The following is a 13,430-nucleotide window of genomic DNA, read 5'->3' as shown; positions in this document are numbered from 1 at the left end:
AGGACACGGAAGCCGGAGGCAAAGCCCCATGTCCAGCCTGTGTCCCTGCAAGACTTCCTGGGAGAGAATGTTCAGGTTCAGCCTGGGCCCTCACCTCCACAGGAGGATGAATGGGCATCGCAGTTTGGCTGGGGGGTGCTTAAAGCACCCACCTTGGGGGACGCAGTGGAGACCAGAGGCCACATGTAGAATTAGCAATTCATTGGTCCCCTGTGAATGTACAACATGTCCTGGTGCTGGTGGACACAGGAGCTGAGTGTTCTCTGATTTATGGCAACCCTGAGTGTTTTCCTGGGACCCCTGCTATGATAGATGGCTGTGGGGGTATGGCAATCAGAGTGAGGAAAGCCCAAATCCCATTGAGGATAGGGTGTTTAGCCCCAAAGGAGTATACTGTGTACAATTTTACCATCCTTGAATATACTTTATGGGTAGATAAACTGCAGGGCCTGTGGTTACAGACCACTGCAGGTGAGTTCAGACTGAGGGTATGTGTGGTAAAGGCAGTTCTGAGGGGACATGCCTAGCACCCGCCTATAGCTCTGCCTGTACATCAGTGGGTGACAAATACTAAGCAGTATAGATTTCCTGGGGAACACAAGGAAATTGGAGAAACTCTACAGGAGTTGGAGAAGGTGGGCATCATAAAGTCCATTCATAGTCCTTTTAATTCCCTGGTGTTGCCAGTGGAATTGCCCTGGTTTGTCTGTAAAGTTCTTGGGGGTTGTCTGGTTGGGTAAAACTAAACATATCTTATCACAAGGATATTTTCTTTTACAGTCCCTGTGTCCTGGACCTGCCCCCTGGCTGCAGCCACATGTGATAATTGCTCTGAACTCCTTACCTGTTCAACTACTGACCACCTGTGGGATGGGTGAGCTATGGACTAAATCTGCATAGGGCTTTGAATTTAGATGAATCATTCAGCTTGAGGATTATCATGATTTGATTGTTGTTGTTATTTTATGTTATTAGTCTGGTTACAGTGCTCCAGTGTTCTCAAAGAGGTGCCATTGTGGAAGATGGTGAGTGAGTATATTGTGAGATGAGATTTCACAAGGTGTGGGCTGTGGGTAAATTGCAACATTTCCAGAATCTCTCACCTGGCCTTACCGCATCTCTACATCAATAGGTGTTTCCGAGGGGTGGAGAGAAGTAGTCCATCTCCATGTCAATAGGTGATTACAAGGGGGAGCAGAGCATATCTCTACTGGAGATGCTGGGTGGGGCCCCTTCTTTCTGCTGCTGTGAAGTGAGAGACACGGGCAAGCGAAGTGGATGACTGCTTATAAGCTATAAACAGGTTTGTCCCACTTTATTTCTCCTTTTGACTGATTTTGGTTTTAAAGGTATTTTGCCCCAGGGTTTTCCCCCAGAGTTATTCCTAGGAACATGTTAAAAATAAAAACTCCACAGACCTACTCCAGACCTACTGAATTAGAATATGTATTTTAATAAGATTCCAGGTGACTCACATGAACTTTAGTTTGAAAAACTCTGTTCTAGATCAGTGGTTCTTGAACTTGACAGCACATTTGAATCACCTGGAAAGTTTTAAAAAATATTGCTGACTAGGTCCATCCTGAGAGGTTGCATACAAAAGGGATTGTGTTATGCCCCAGGCATGAAATTGTTAAAAATTCATAAAGTAATCAGGGTGCAGCCATGCCTGAGAACCATTGTTATACAATGATGATAGTCTTTAATTAAGGCAAGCCAAAATCTTCCTGTGCTTTCAGCAGCTATATCATATTTTGGATGTATTAAACTGGCAGCCTAAGTCATTTTATTAGGTCCTATAGCTTGTTCTGATGCCTTCATTCTGTAAGTAAGAAGTTGAATTTTTGGACCCAGTTCAGAATCTTGCATATATTCCTATTAAATTTTATCTTATTAGACTTAACCTATCATTTTGTCTTAGAATGTGTAACTCCAGGGAGGGGAAATCCTGGGACAAAATACCTCTAAAACTGAAGTCAGTCAAAAGGAGAAATAAAGTTTACAACCCATTTATTGCTTACAAACTGTAGTCCAGGGCCATTTCTCTTTCCTGCTCCAGCAGAAGCAAGCCAGCCCTCCCCCTAACCTCTCAAGTTCAGATAAGCCCTTAGTCACCCAGGTAATCACCCATTGATATGGAGATGGACTGCTGTCTCCACCCCTGAGGGAATGCCTGTTGATATGCACATACACTGACTCCAGGTGAGATATTCTGGAAATATTACAATTTTACCCACAGGATGAAATAAAAGAAAAAAAAAACATGAACTTAGAAAAAACTGAGACAGATAAACATGCCAGATTAGAGAATTTAGGGGAAAAAAAAGTCCCAGAAATTACTGAAGTAGAGAAGTAGCAGTATCTATTCATGAGGTTGAGTAAACTCCAGGTTTAAAGTTGCACAGAATATCTTGATGAATTGAGATGCAAAATATGGTCAACAGATTCAATGCTACTTCTTGAAGGGGGATAACTTGAAGTTATTCAGGTTTCTTACTTGTTCCAACACATTCTTAAATACTTTCCTAAAATCGAGGTCGCTGTGGTTTGTTCTGGAGCAGGCTTGCATAGCTCATGAGAGCTGCCTCTTAGCATTTCTATTTCTACTTAATTGTCTATTCACTGATGACAAGCTGGTAACTTGAAAAATGCTCTAGCGGGAATATATACAGCAGGGAACCCAATAAAGGCTGTAAATAAGTTCACTCCATCCTTTTTCTCCCTCTGGAGTTGGTTGTTAAATGCTTACCAACACTCCACTGGAAAGAGCAAGCTCTTCCAAAATACATCAGAAGAAAAAGTATATTCTCCCGGGAGCATCAATACCTTTTGCCTTTACATAAGAATATTTGTAGAACCATAGGGGAAATTAAGGGACGCAGAGCCAAATAGGCATGTAATGGGCCAAGAGCACTAACAGTTCCAATGAAAAGAAACTCAACTTCCCATCTGCTAAATGATGGTGCCATCCAGTCTTGGCTGTACTCCCTTGAAATATAATATAATACTAGCAATTATAGTGATTTTACTTTTTTATTGATATAAGAACATGGATAACAAAATAGAAAACTTACCCAGTTGAACTTAGAAGTCACAATAACTAGGATATCAAATTTTTAAAATTGAAGTGTAATTGACGTAACAAAATTCTATTAGTTTCAGATATATATCATAGTGATTTAATGTTTTTATACATTTTGAAATGATCCCCATAATAAGTCTAGTTACCATCCACCACCATACAGTTATTACAACATTATGAACTATTCCAGTCTGTATATTTCATCTCCATGACTTACTTATTTTATAACTGGAAATTGTATTTCTTAATCTCCTTCACCTGTATTCTGCCTGCACCCCCCACCCCAGTAACCTGTATCTATTAATCTGTTTTTGTTTGTTTTCTTTTCTAAGATTCCTGATATATGGGAAATCATACAGTATTTGTCTTTCTCTATCTGACTTATTTCACTCTAGGTCCACCCATGTTGTTGCAAATTACAATACTTCATTCTTTTTAATGGCTGAGTAATGTCCATTGTATATGTGTACCACATTTTCTTTATCCATTTACCTTTGGTGAAAACTTGGGTTGCTTCCATATCTTAGCTATTGCAAATAATGCTGCAATGACCATAGGAGAGTATATATATCTCTTAGAATTGGTGTTTTAGGTTTCTTCAGCTAAAAACCCAAAAGTGAAATTGCTGGATTGTATGGAAATTCTATTCATAATTTTTTTAGGAACCTCATTCTGTTTTCCAAAGTGGCTACAGCAATTTACATTCCCAACAACAGCTTACAAGTGTTCCCTTTTCTCCATATCCTTGCTAACACACACTTTTTTTTGATAATAGCATATCTGACAGGTGTGAGGTGTTATTTCATTGTGGCTTTGATATGCATTTCCCTGATTACTGGGGTTGAGCATCTTTTCATGTGTCTGTTCATCATCTATGTGTCTTTGGAAAAATGTTTATTAAAGTCCTCTGCCCATTTTTTAAATCAGGTTGCTTGTTTTTTTTTAATTAAGTTGTGTTTTTTATATATTTTGATATTAACCCCTTTATGGATATAATGCAAATTTCTTCCTCCATTTGGGAGGCTTTGACTTATGTTGATGATTTCCTCTGCTGCGGAAAGCTCTTTTAGTTTGATGTAATTCCATTAGTTTATTTTAGCTTTTCTTGCCATTGCCAGAGGATTCTGGTCCAAAATATATTGCTAAGACATATCTCCAAGAGATTAATGAATATGTTTTCTTCTAGAAGTTTTATGGTTCCAGGTCTTATATTCAGGTCTTTCACCCACTTTGAAATTATCTTTTTATTTGATGACAGACAGTGGTCTAATTTAACTCTTTTGCATGTAGCTATCCAGTTTTTCCAATACCATTTACTGAAGAGACTGTTTTTCCTTATTGAATATTCTTGCCAACTTTGTCATAGATTAATTGACCATATATGCATGAGTTTATTTCTGGGCTCTCTATTCTATTCCTTTGGTCTGTGTGTGTATTTTTGTGCCAGTACCATTCTGTTTTCATTACTGTAGCTTTGTAGTATAGTTTGAAATCAGAGAACTTGGTACCCCCAGCTTTGTTCTTATTCAAGACTGCTTTAGCTATTTAGTTTTTTTGTGTGTGCTTCCATACAAATTTTAGGATACTTTGTTCTATGTCTCTGAAAAATGTCATTGATATTTTGGTGCAGATTACACTGATTTTGTAGATTGCTTTGGGTAGTATTTTAACAATATTAATCTAATTAGCATGTTATATCTTTCCATTTATTTGTGTCATCAGTTTATTTCATCAAAGTCTTATAGTTTTCAAAGTATAGGCCTTTTGTTTCCTTGTTTAAATTTATTCCTAGGTACTTTATTCTCTTTGATGCCATCTTAATTGTGATAGTTTTCTTAATTTCTCTTTCTGATAGCTTATTATCAGTGTATAGAAGTGCAACTTATTTTATCAAATCCTACAGTGAAAATTCTCTCAGCTTCATTAGAAAAAATAATAAACAGAATGGATCTAATATTTTTAGCACATTAGCATCTTGTAAAAGAACTTTCATTGTGTTGCAGGGAAAAAAAGACATGTAGTCCATGTGTTATGTTCAATTCATGGTTCTGGCTGTTGATAGCTGTGGGGTGCTTCTCTCTAGAGAATGCCACATGTGGTAAGAAATACCACAAAACATCATGGTTAGGCATAAAGCATATGGGGATACAAAACACTGGGGACTGATCCAATGTATTACTTGTCTGGTGACCATATTCTTCTGAGATCTCATTCTTTCCTGTGATTTTGTAGGAGAGAATGTGGTCATCTTAATTCCCAATTGGTTAAGGAGAAAGTTAAAAGAGATTGAAAACTCTTGTCTTGGCATCTGGACAAATAAGCAGTTGGGGTGAGGACTAGAAGGTAGAGAGAGGATGGGCTTAGGACCACACCAGCTCTGTGCCTCCTGTTCTCCTCCTCCCCTCCTAGTATCTCTCGGAAAATAATTGAGAAACTTTGGGTGACTCCATATATGAGGTAAATGCTTTTTGTTTGCATTTTAAACTGGCATTGCACAATATAAAGATGAGCAGTATAATTCAACCTAATCATTTAAATTTTTAATTTTAATTTACTTAGAATGACATAAAATAGCAAATGAAAAACACTGTGACAAGAGAGAGGCCATAGAAGAAAGAAAACATTTTATATTTGAGTACTTTGAGCAACACTTTCTCCCCTGCTTCAGGACAGGTTCATGAATTTCCATTTTGTTCTGGGCCCCACAAATTATGTCGGCCAGGCCTACTGTTCCCAGATAGGGCAGAGAAATCTTCAACAACTGGGCAGGCCTAAAAAGAGCAGGAAAAGGATGGAGGCAGAGTGATTTTGTGTTTCGGTCAGGCAAACTAGAGGATGTTCATCAAAGAGAGGTCCCAGGCAAGTGCCTCTGGTGCCTGGGTTGGGGATGCGGCAGTAAGGTTGCCCGGATACAGATGCTAACGGGCCCTAGGAGGATGTGATCCCCAGTGTGGATTTCTAGTCCCCTTCTCTGGCCCTTGGATGGTTTCTGAGAGGGCCCCAAAAGGAAAGCCCTGGAAGAGGAATGGCAAGTGCTGACAACTGAAATAACAAGTGGCTCTGAGGTGCAGTGTCTGGCCAGGGTTTTCTGACATCCTGGTTCTTACACTTTAATGCACTTGAGCTCTAAGCATTCCAGGTCAGCCAAATCATGTTTTATGAGTTTTCAAGTAGCCAGGGAAAATATTCTCTTTGCACCAGATGTGTAAGCAAGAAAATATCATGACTGATTTTGCTGTGCCAACCCTGGGGCACAGGGGTGCAGTGATCGGGAAGGCAAAGATGATACAGAGATTAGATCTGACCCTATCTGGGCAGCAGCTGGCAAGCAAAATCACTAAATGCTTCTAAAACTCACCCTTCTCTCACCGACACCTGGTGATAGTGAGATCCGTAGGCATCACAGGCAGAATGCTCTACTTCTGACCTTGATTCTGTCCCTGTGGAAGCCGACAGAAGTACCAAGGTGCATCTTTCCTCCTTCCGTCATGCTCACACATCACCAGCAGGGAGAGGGATGTGAACTCAAGTCAACACAACTATAGTGGCAAGCCACCCTTAACATAATTCATTTCACTGTTGTGTTTCACCATTGCTGCCAATAGCCTACAGAATGAAATGGATACTATGAAAAGATTTTCACCAAATATAGGGACTTGTGAAGTCTTAGAACTTCTCCCCACCCGTTTGTACCCACACATTGGCTACTGCTTCTGGAAGCTACAAAGACTCCTTTTAACTTGGGAATAGCCTAAGTGATAGAGCGGGGAAGTGGGAACTCACTGCATTTAGTATCAGAACGTGCCACAGTGTTCCTGGAAAAATTGCTTTACATCACCGAGCCCCCTTGGTTAAATGGGAAAAAAACCCCTGCCTCTGCAGACCGTACAGATAACGGCTTTGTTATTGGTAGAGTACATGAAATGTTAGTTATCATTATAGTCGGTACTTAAACTTCTGTTAAATCATTGAATCTTCAAGGAATCCCGCTCGGTAAGCCCCTTACTCATTACTCTGATGCATCTTGGATCTCTGGCGGCACTGGATGCCTCACAGGGATAACATGAGGATAAATGATGAGGCCAATGATGGGGACATCCTGGCTAATTCCCAAAGCAAATCTGACATACTCCAGACTGCTTTTGAGAGGCGGGTTGGGATATGCCAGCTGCAAAACAGAAATACCGAAGACAAATTTAAGCTCCCAGAAATTCCTTCATTTTGTATAGTTCACATGTGTTCTTTTAGAGTTTTGAGTACTTTTAAATCAGTTTGACTTAATTTTGTGGTTGGCATAAAATTCTATGAAATTCTATATGCAAAAAAATTAGCAAACTAATTGTTAGAAAGAAGTAGCAATAATTAATGTTTTGTAAAGGAAAAACCTACTGTTTTCTTCCTTCCTTCCTATAGGGAAAAACCCAATTCTTCTCTATTATGTGTTTCTTTCCCATGTGTCTCCTTTACTACTCACACAGAACATACCACTTGTGACACTTCTGGTCACCAAATATGTGGCTTTTATCTACACCAAGCACTTCTCTGTGACCAACTGGGTGGCCTACAATCTAATTCAATTCTAACACTATCTACCTGGAGATAGTGTCAGGTCCCGTACGTTAAGGGCTCAGTCCCATAAGACTGCCCCTCCCCAGTCCTCACTTTAGATGCCAGTTGCAAGCTCAGGTTGTCACCTGTGCTTCTGACCAACCAGCTATAGATATAGGAGGAGGAGCTATAGATATAGGATATATATAGGAGGTCCCAACTACTTCCAACTTGAGTTTGATTGATTTGCTAGGATTCAGGGAAACACATTTACCGGTTTACTAAAGGATATGATAAAGGACACAGATGAATAGCCACATGAAGAGATACACAGGGTGATGTCTGGGTGTGTCCTGAGCACAGGAATTGCTGTCCCCAAGGAGGTGGGGTGTGTCACCCTCCCAGTGTGGATGTTCACCAACCTGGAAGCTCCCTGAACCTCATACTTTTGAGATTTTATTTCTGGAGGCTTCATCGTGTAAGCATGATTGATCCTCAATGCCCTTCCCAGCCCCTCCCCGCTCTCTGGAAGTTGGAGTTGGGGCTGAAAGTTCCAAGCTTCTAATCATGGTTTCATCTCTCTGGTGACCGGCCTCATCCAGGAGCCCACCCAGAGGCGTCTCATTAGGGAAAAAGATCTTCACGCTGCTCCTATCACTTAGGAATTTACAGGAGTTGTCAGGATGAAGACCAAATATTAGAACAAACGATGCTCCTAGTGTTCTTATTGCTTAGGAAATTACACAGGTTTTAGGAGCTCTGTGCCAAAATCCAGAAGAAGAGAACAGTATATATATATGTTCTATTATCTCACAGTTTATATGATGTCTTAGTCTTTATAAACTACTTCCTCATTTGCAATTCATCTGTTTCTTACAATAACTTTGTGGGGTTCATAATTATTGTTCTGTCTTCTTTATAGATGACAATACTGGGCTCAGTGTCTTATCAGGAAGAATGAGATATTGGTAGTTCTGAGACTTGAACTCAGGTCTTTTACTCCAAAGTCCATGAAAGCTAGTAAAATGTATAACTAATAGCCAGACACTGTGCATTAGAGATCAAACTGGTCTGGCACTCAGGAAATGCCCCAACTCTCTCCCCATAGAAGGTCACCCCACTCAGCCCCCTAGGTCTCAGTTTCTTCATCAGCAAAATGAAATGATGTGGAGAGCATCCCTAAGTTTGTCTCCCATTCTTTAATCATTTGATTAATATAAAGAAAAATATTCCAACTGAACAGCCTTGAAAAGAAGTTTTACTTTACTGATATTTTAGAAAATGTGTTTGGATTATGGAAGGTGGAGAGCAAGTGGGAACAGCCAAGTGAGGGCCAAGACTAGTCAAGCACACTTTCTCACCCAACCCAAGTATGTAAGAAAAGAGATCCCACTGGGCACTGAATGCAAGGGGCCCTCCTGTGGGACCTCACCGCAGATCCGCAGTGGAAGGAGCTGTGGGCACGCACCCAGCACACTCCGGTCTGCTGAGTCCAGAGAGAGGAGGCTCCATCAGGGGGGTGGGGGGAGTTGATCCCCTACTGATGGATGAGACTCTCAGAGGAGTCTGTGCCCACGCCACACGCACCATGCCTTTCCTAGAGGCTAGCATGCTCATTAGTCATAAGTCCTGAGAAATGCCTCCCACGTCCCACGTGAATATTCAAATACAGTGCTTAGCCAAAAAAAAAAAAAAAAAACTAAGAAAAAAGATATCTTTACCTTCTAGCTTTTAACATGTTTGTTTCTCACCAGATTTAATCTCCTGAAAAAAATACTGGCATGAAATCTTTAAACTGCCCCTGCCTGACATTCCCAAGTGAGACTCAAATATTCAGGCAAAGTCTAGAGCTTACAGGGCCCCATCAGATCTTTTTCACACTCCTTCCACTTCCCAATGCTGGAGGTCTTTCCATACCGGGGTCAGGAGAGCTGCTGTGACAGGAAACCTGTTGCAGGGAAGCAGGTTTCCCTGTAGCCCCCCAGCACCTGGGCATGGAGGATGTTGGTATTGTTGGGGGAGCGGTGTGCCTTTTCCTCAGTCCTTGTCCCCACCGCAACAAAGAATGGAAGGGTACAGACATAGTAGTGGAGTGTTGTGCCCAAAGTCACGAATCCCAGAAGACCACCAAGGAGCCAACACCGATGCAAAAGCAAAGAGCCTTTATTCAAGTTAGCTCGAGCTCAGTCTCTCATCTACACCAACGCAGTGGCAAGATGCCAGAGAAAGAGAACGCGGTTTCCCCAGAACAAAGGTTTTATGGGTTTCCAGGGCGGTTTGTGGGGGGGTGATGGCCATGGCCCTGGCTGATTGGCTGGGCCTGGGGGTAGTTGGTGGGGTGATGAGTCGTGGCTTTGGTCAGTTGGCAGGGTCCAGGGGTGGTGGGTGTTCTTGCTGACTGGAGGGGAGAGAGGGACTAAGCTCCAATTGGGTGAAATAGGATCCAGGTCCCGATTGGCTGAAATAGAATCTGGGAGCTTGCCCTTTCAGGAGCAGAGTAAAAGTTTTATTTAAAGTTATGTAGAAAAAGTACGGCCACCTCAGCGGTGAGAGGCACCCTGAAGGGTTGGAGAAAGAAAGTTTAAGATTAAAAGGTTACACACTTAGAAAGTGTGGGCGACCTCAGAGAGAGGAGCCCCCGAAAGGTTGAAAAGAGAGAGTTTAAAGTTAAAAGGTGACACACTTAGTGCAGGCGACCTCAGAGAGAGGAGCACCCCGAAAGGTTGGGAGTTCCCCCGTTTAAGGATTCTTTAGGAATGTGACTAAGGGCTGGAGGTGCAGACTTGTTAAGTGGTTTTTGAATTTTTGAATTGAGAAATTGAGAATTAACAGGAGGAACTTCCCGCTCTGATTTCTCCCTGGGATCCCGGGGTCTTGGTCGGGGAGCAGATCAAACAGACTCCCTGCCCAGCCCCCAAATCGACTGAGTTATTGTCTGTTTACTAAAGAGTAAGTTAAGAATCATACATTTTTAACTTCCTGGGTATCAAAATACAGTCTTTAAGATGGACTCCTTCCTGTCTTTGACTGTGTTGTTTACAGCTGGGCCCGCGTGATTAACACAATAAAGACATGGGCTATGCTGAGACACCCTCCTGTATCTGGGGAATATGCAAACATTCCAGGCCAAGTTGCTCCAGGCTTTTTGAGCTTTGATTAATTTTAGGTCTTTTTAGTGGACTTTCTGGTCTTTTTCTCTTTCCATCCCCCTCATATCTATTTTCCTGCCTAACAGTATGACTTCTATAGTTGTCTTACTCCCCATTTATTCATGCAGCAAAGATTTATTGAACAAGCATTACACCATTATATATCAGGTACTGTTCTATACCTTAATGGGGGAAAATATTAGCTAAGACACAGTTTCCATCTTCAGGATTCCCCAGTTTCAGGGAGAGTAGACAGCTGGGTAAAGGAATCCAGTGGAACATTGTAAGATGGGTGCTCAGGGAACATAAAGAGTTTGGCATAGGCAGACAGGATAGAACAGATGACGGTGCCTGAGAGCCGAAGGGAGTTCAGAAAAGCCTCAGAGAGCAGATGACATTGAGGGGGGTTTTGAAGGAAGTGTTTCACATCAACAGAAAGGACGGAGAAGGGGAAGAACCTTCCAGAGAGATGGTAAGGCATGTACCAGGCAGGGAAGTGAAAAAACTTGGTCCCTTATGGGAGCCATCACCTCTTTTGTATGGCAGGAGCCCAGGTTTTGTGTTCGAAAGTGATGTGATGTCAGCCTGTTAGGTGGAACCTCAGCCAGAAGGTGAAGGGGGCATGCATGTCGTCACACGGGGGTTAGAGTTTTCCTTTGAGGCAGTGAGAATCCTGCTTCTGGACATTGTTCTGGCAGAAATAGAGAGGATGGATTAGAGGGAAGAGAGGCTAAAGGTAGGAATCCCAGCCAGGGAACTGTTAAGTAGTATAGAGGCAAAGGAGGGGGCACATGCAAGAGAGATGCAGGAGGCAGGATTGGTAGGACCTGATGGCCAGCTGGGCAGACCCCATAAGCAGCTATGGTCATGGGACACGGTCATGGCAGAGGAGGGTGGTGAGCAACGCCTTCCCCTTGGTTGATGAGACACCAATTGCTAAGTCAATGATTTGTTGGAATTGGGGCCTGGGGTGAGGGGTAGGAAAGGGGATTCAGCAGTGGTAGAGCATCTTCCCTCTCCCCAGGAGCTTGGTCTCTGCCTCGCTCTTCAAAGAGCGGTCTGAGTCTGTGAACCAGCCCCATTAGCATCACCTGGCAGCCTGTGTGGCCTCTCAGGTCCCATTCTGGATTAACCAAATCAAACTCTGTTTTCTAACAAGGTCTCCAGGTAATTCATATGCACATTAAAGTTGGAGAAGCACTGGCCTAGGATACCTCTTGAAACTTTTTCCATTGGCAGGAAAATTTACAAGGAGTAACAAGAAAGAAATAACATTAATCTCGATCTAGGAATAAGGGGATTCCTCATCTGGGGCAAGTTTCCTGTAAATCTGGTAAAACCAAAGGAGGACAAGGGGAAGGGCAAGTCGGGAGAAAGGGCTGTTATTGCTCACAGTCCAGTCTCCTGCTCAGCTTCCCTTGGCACACGCCCAAGTCCTTCCTCTCTCGCCCCCGCTAGCAAGACCCACGTCTCCGACCCTCCACATGGAGGTCGCCGCAGTGCGTGCACTCTTTCCCCCCGCCTGCCCCTTCCCGCAGGAGCTCCATGGGAGTGTCCCTCGTGATTGGCGAGCACCAGATCAATTAGTTACGGGGGACAGAGAGGGGGAGAGAATGGCCATTTTCTCCCCACCCCCTGCCCTGGATTCACCAGAGGCTCTGCTGTGGTAAACACCCATTGGTATGTAAATGGACTAAGGCCAGGTAGGAAATTCTGATAATTCTGGGTTAAAACTTCCATTTACCTCATAATAAAGCATAATGAAAGTGCTGAAGGTTCAAATAGTTAATCACAAGATTGTGTAGCCAGAAATTGAAGTTTCTCTTTTTCCTGAAGTTTGGACCTTATGGGAATCACCTAACCACTAATCTTGACTCTCTAATCTTTTTTCCACTTTGTATTTCTGCTGCTATCCTCTGTGTACATGTGGCACTCAGAGGTCCTTGAAAGATGGTAAAGTGAATAAAGTTATTTTGGTAACAAAAATAATTGAAAAATAACAAACTTGTTTTCATCTCTCTTGCATCTTCATGAACTCATTATTCCTGGGATACCCATGAATATGGCTTTAATATTCAATAGACTGAGCTAAATTCTCCAACTTCTGAGTCAGAGGAGAGACTCCCAGGGGTCCGGCTGTGTCACGTCGTCCTGGGACTAGATCGCAAGCCAGGTGGCTCCAGGCCTGGACCATGAGACGTTGTCGCTGTGACACCTCCTTTATTCCCCAGGAGCTGTTCTTTGCTCCAGGCATGAACCTTGGTGGCTGTAGCTCTTGCCTTTTCAGCCTCCCATACATTTTGTCAGTGTGGATTTATTGGCATGAAAACTTGATGTGGATCTAGACATCTATGGATAATAATAATATTTGATTGAAGTCACAGAGATGACCCAGGCCAATAACAGGAAAGAAAAGGCTCTGTAAAATGCTTAAAGAGCACCAAGGTTAAGAACAGAATATGCTGTCTTTTCCTAAGCTTAAAGTGGCATTCAGCTGTTCAAAGAGGCTTAATTTAGCTTTGACATGTGCCATCAAACTCAAGACTTCCAAAATATGATGATGTATTTATTGCCCCCAGTAGCAGAGTGGAAGGTAGATCATATTTGGTTGCGCCTGTGATGACTGGAATGGTTATGTGTTAGAGCAGAGA

Source organism: Manis javanica, chromosome 13 (assembly GCF_040802235.1).
Source record: "Manis javanica isolate MJ-LG chromosome 13, MJ_LKY, whole genome shotgun sequence".
Lineage (NCBI taxonomy): Eukaryota > Metazoa > Chordata > Mammalia > Pholidota > Manidae > Manis > Manis javanica.
Note: the sequence above shows the minus strand (reverse complement) of the source record.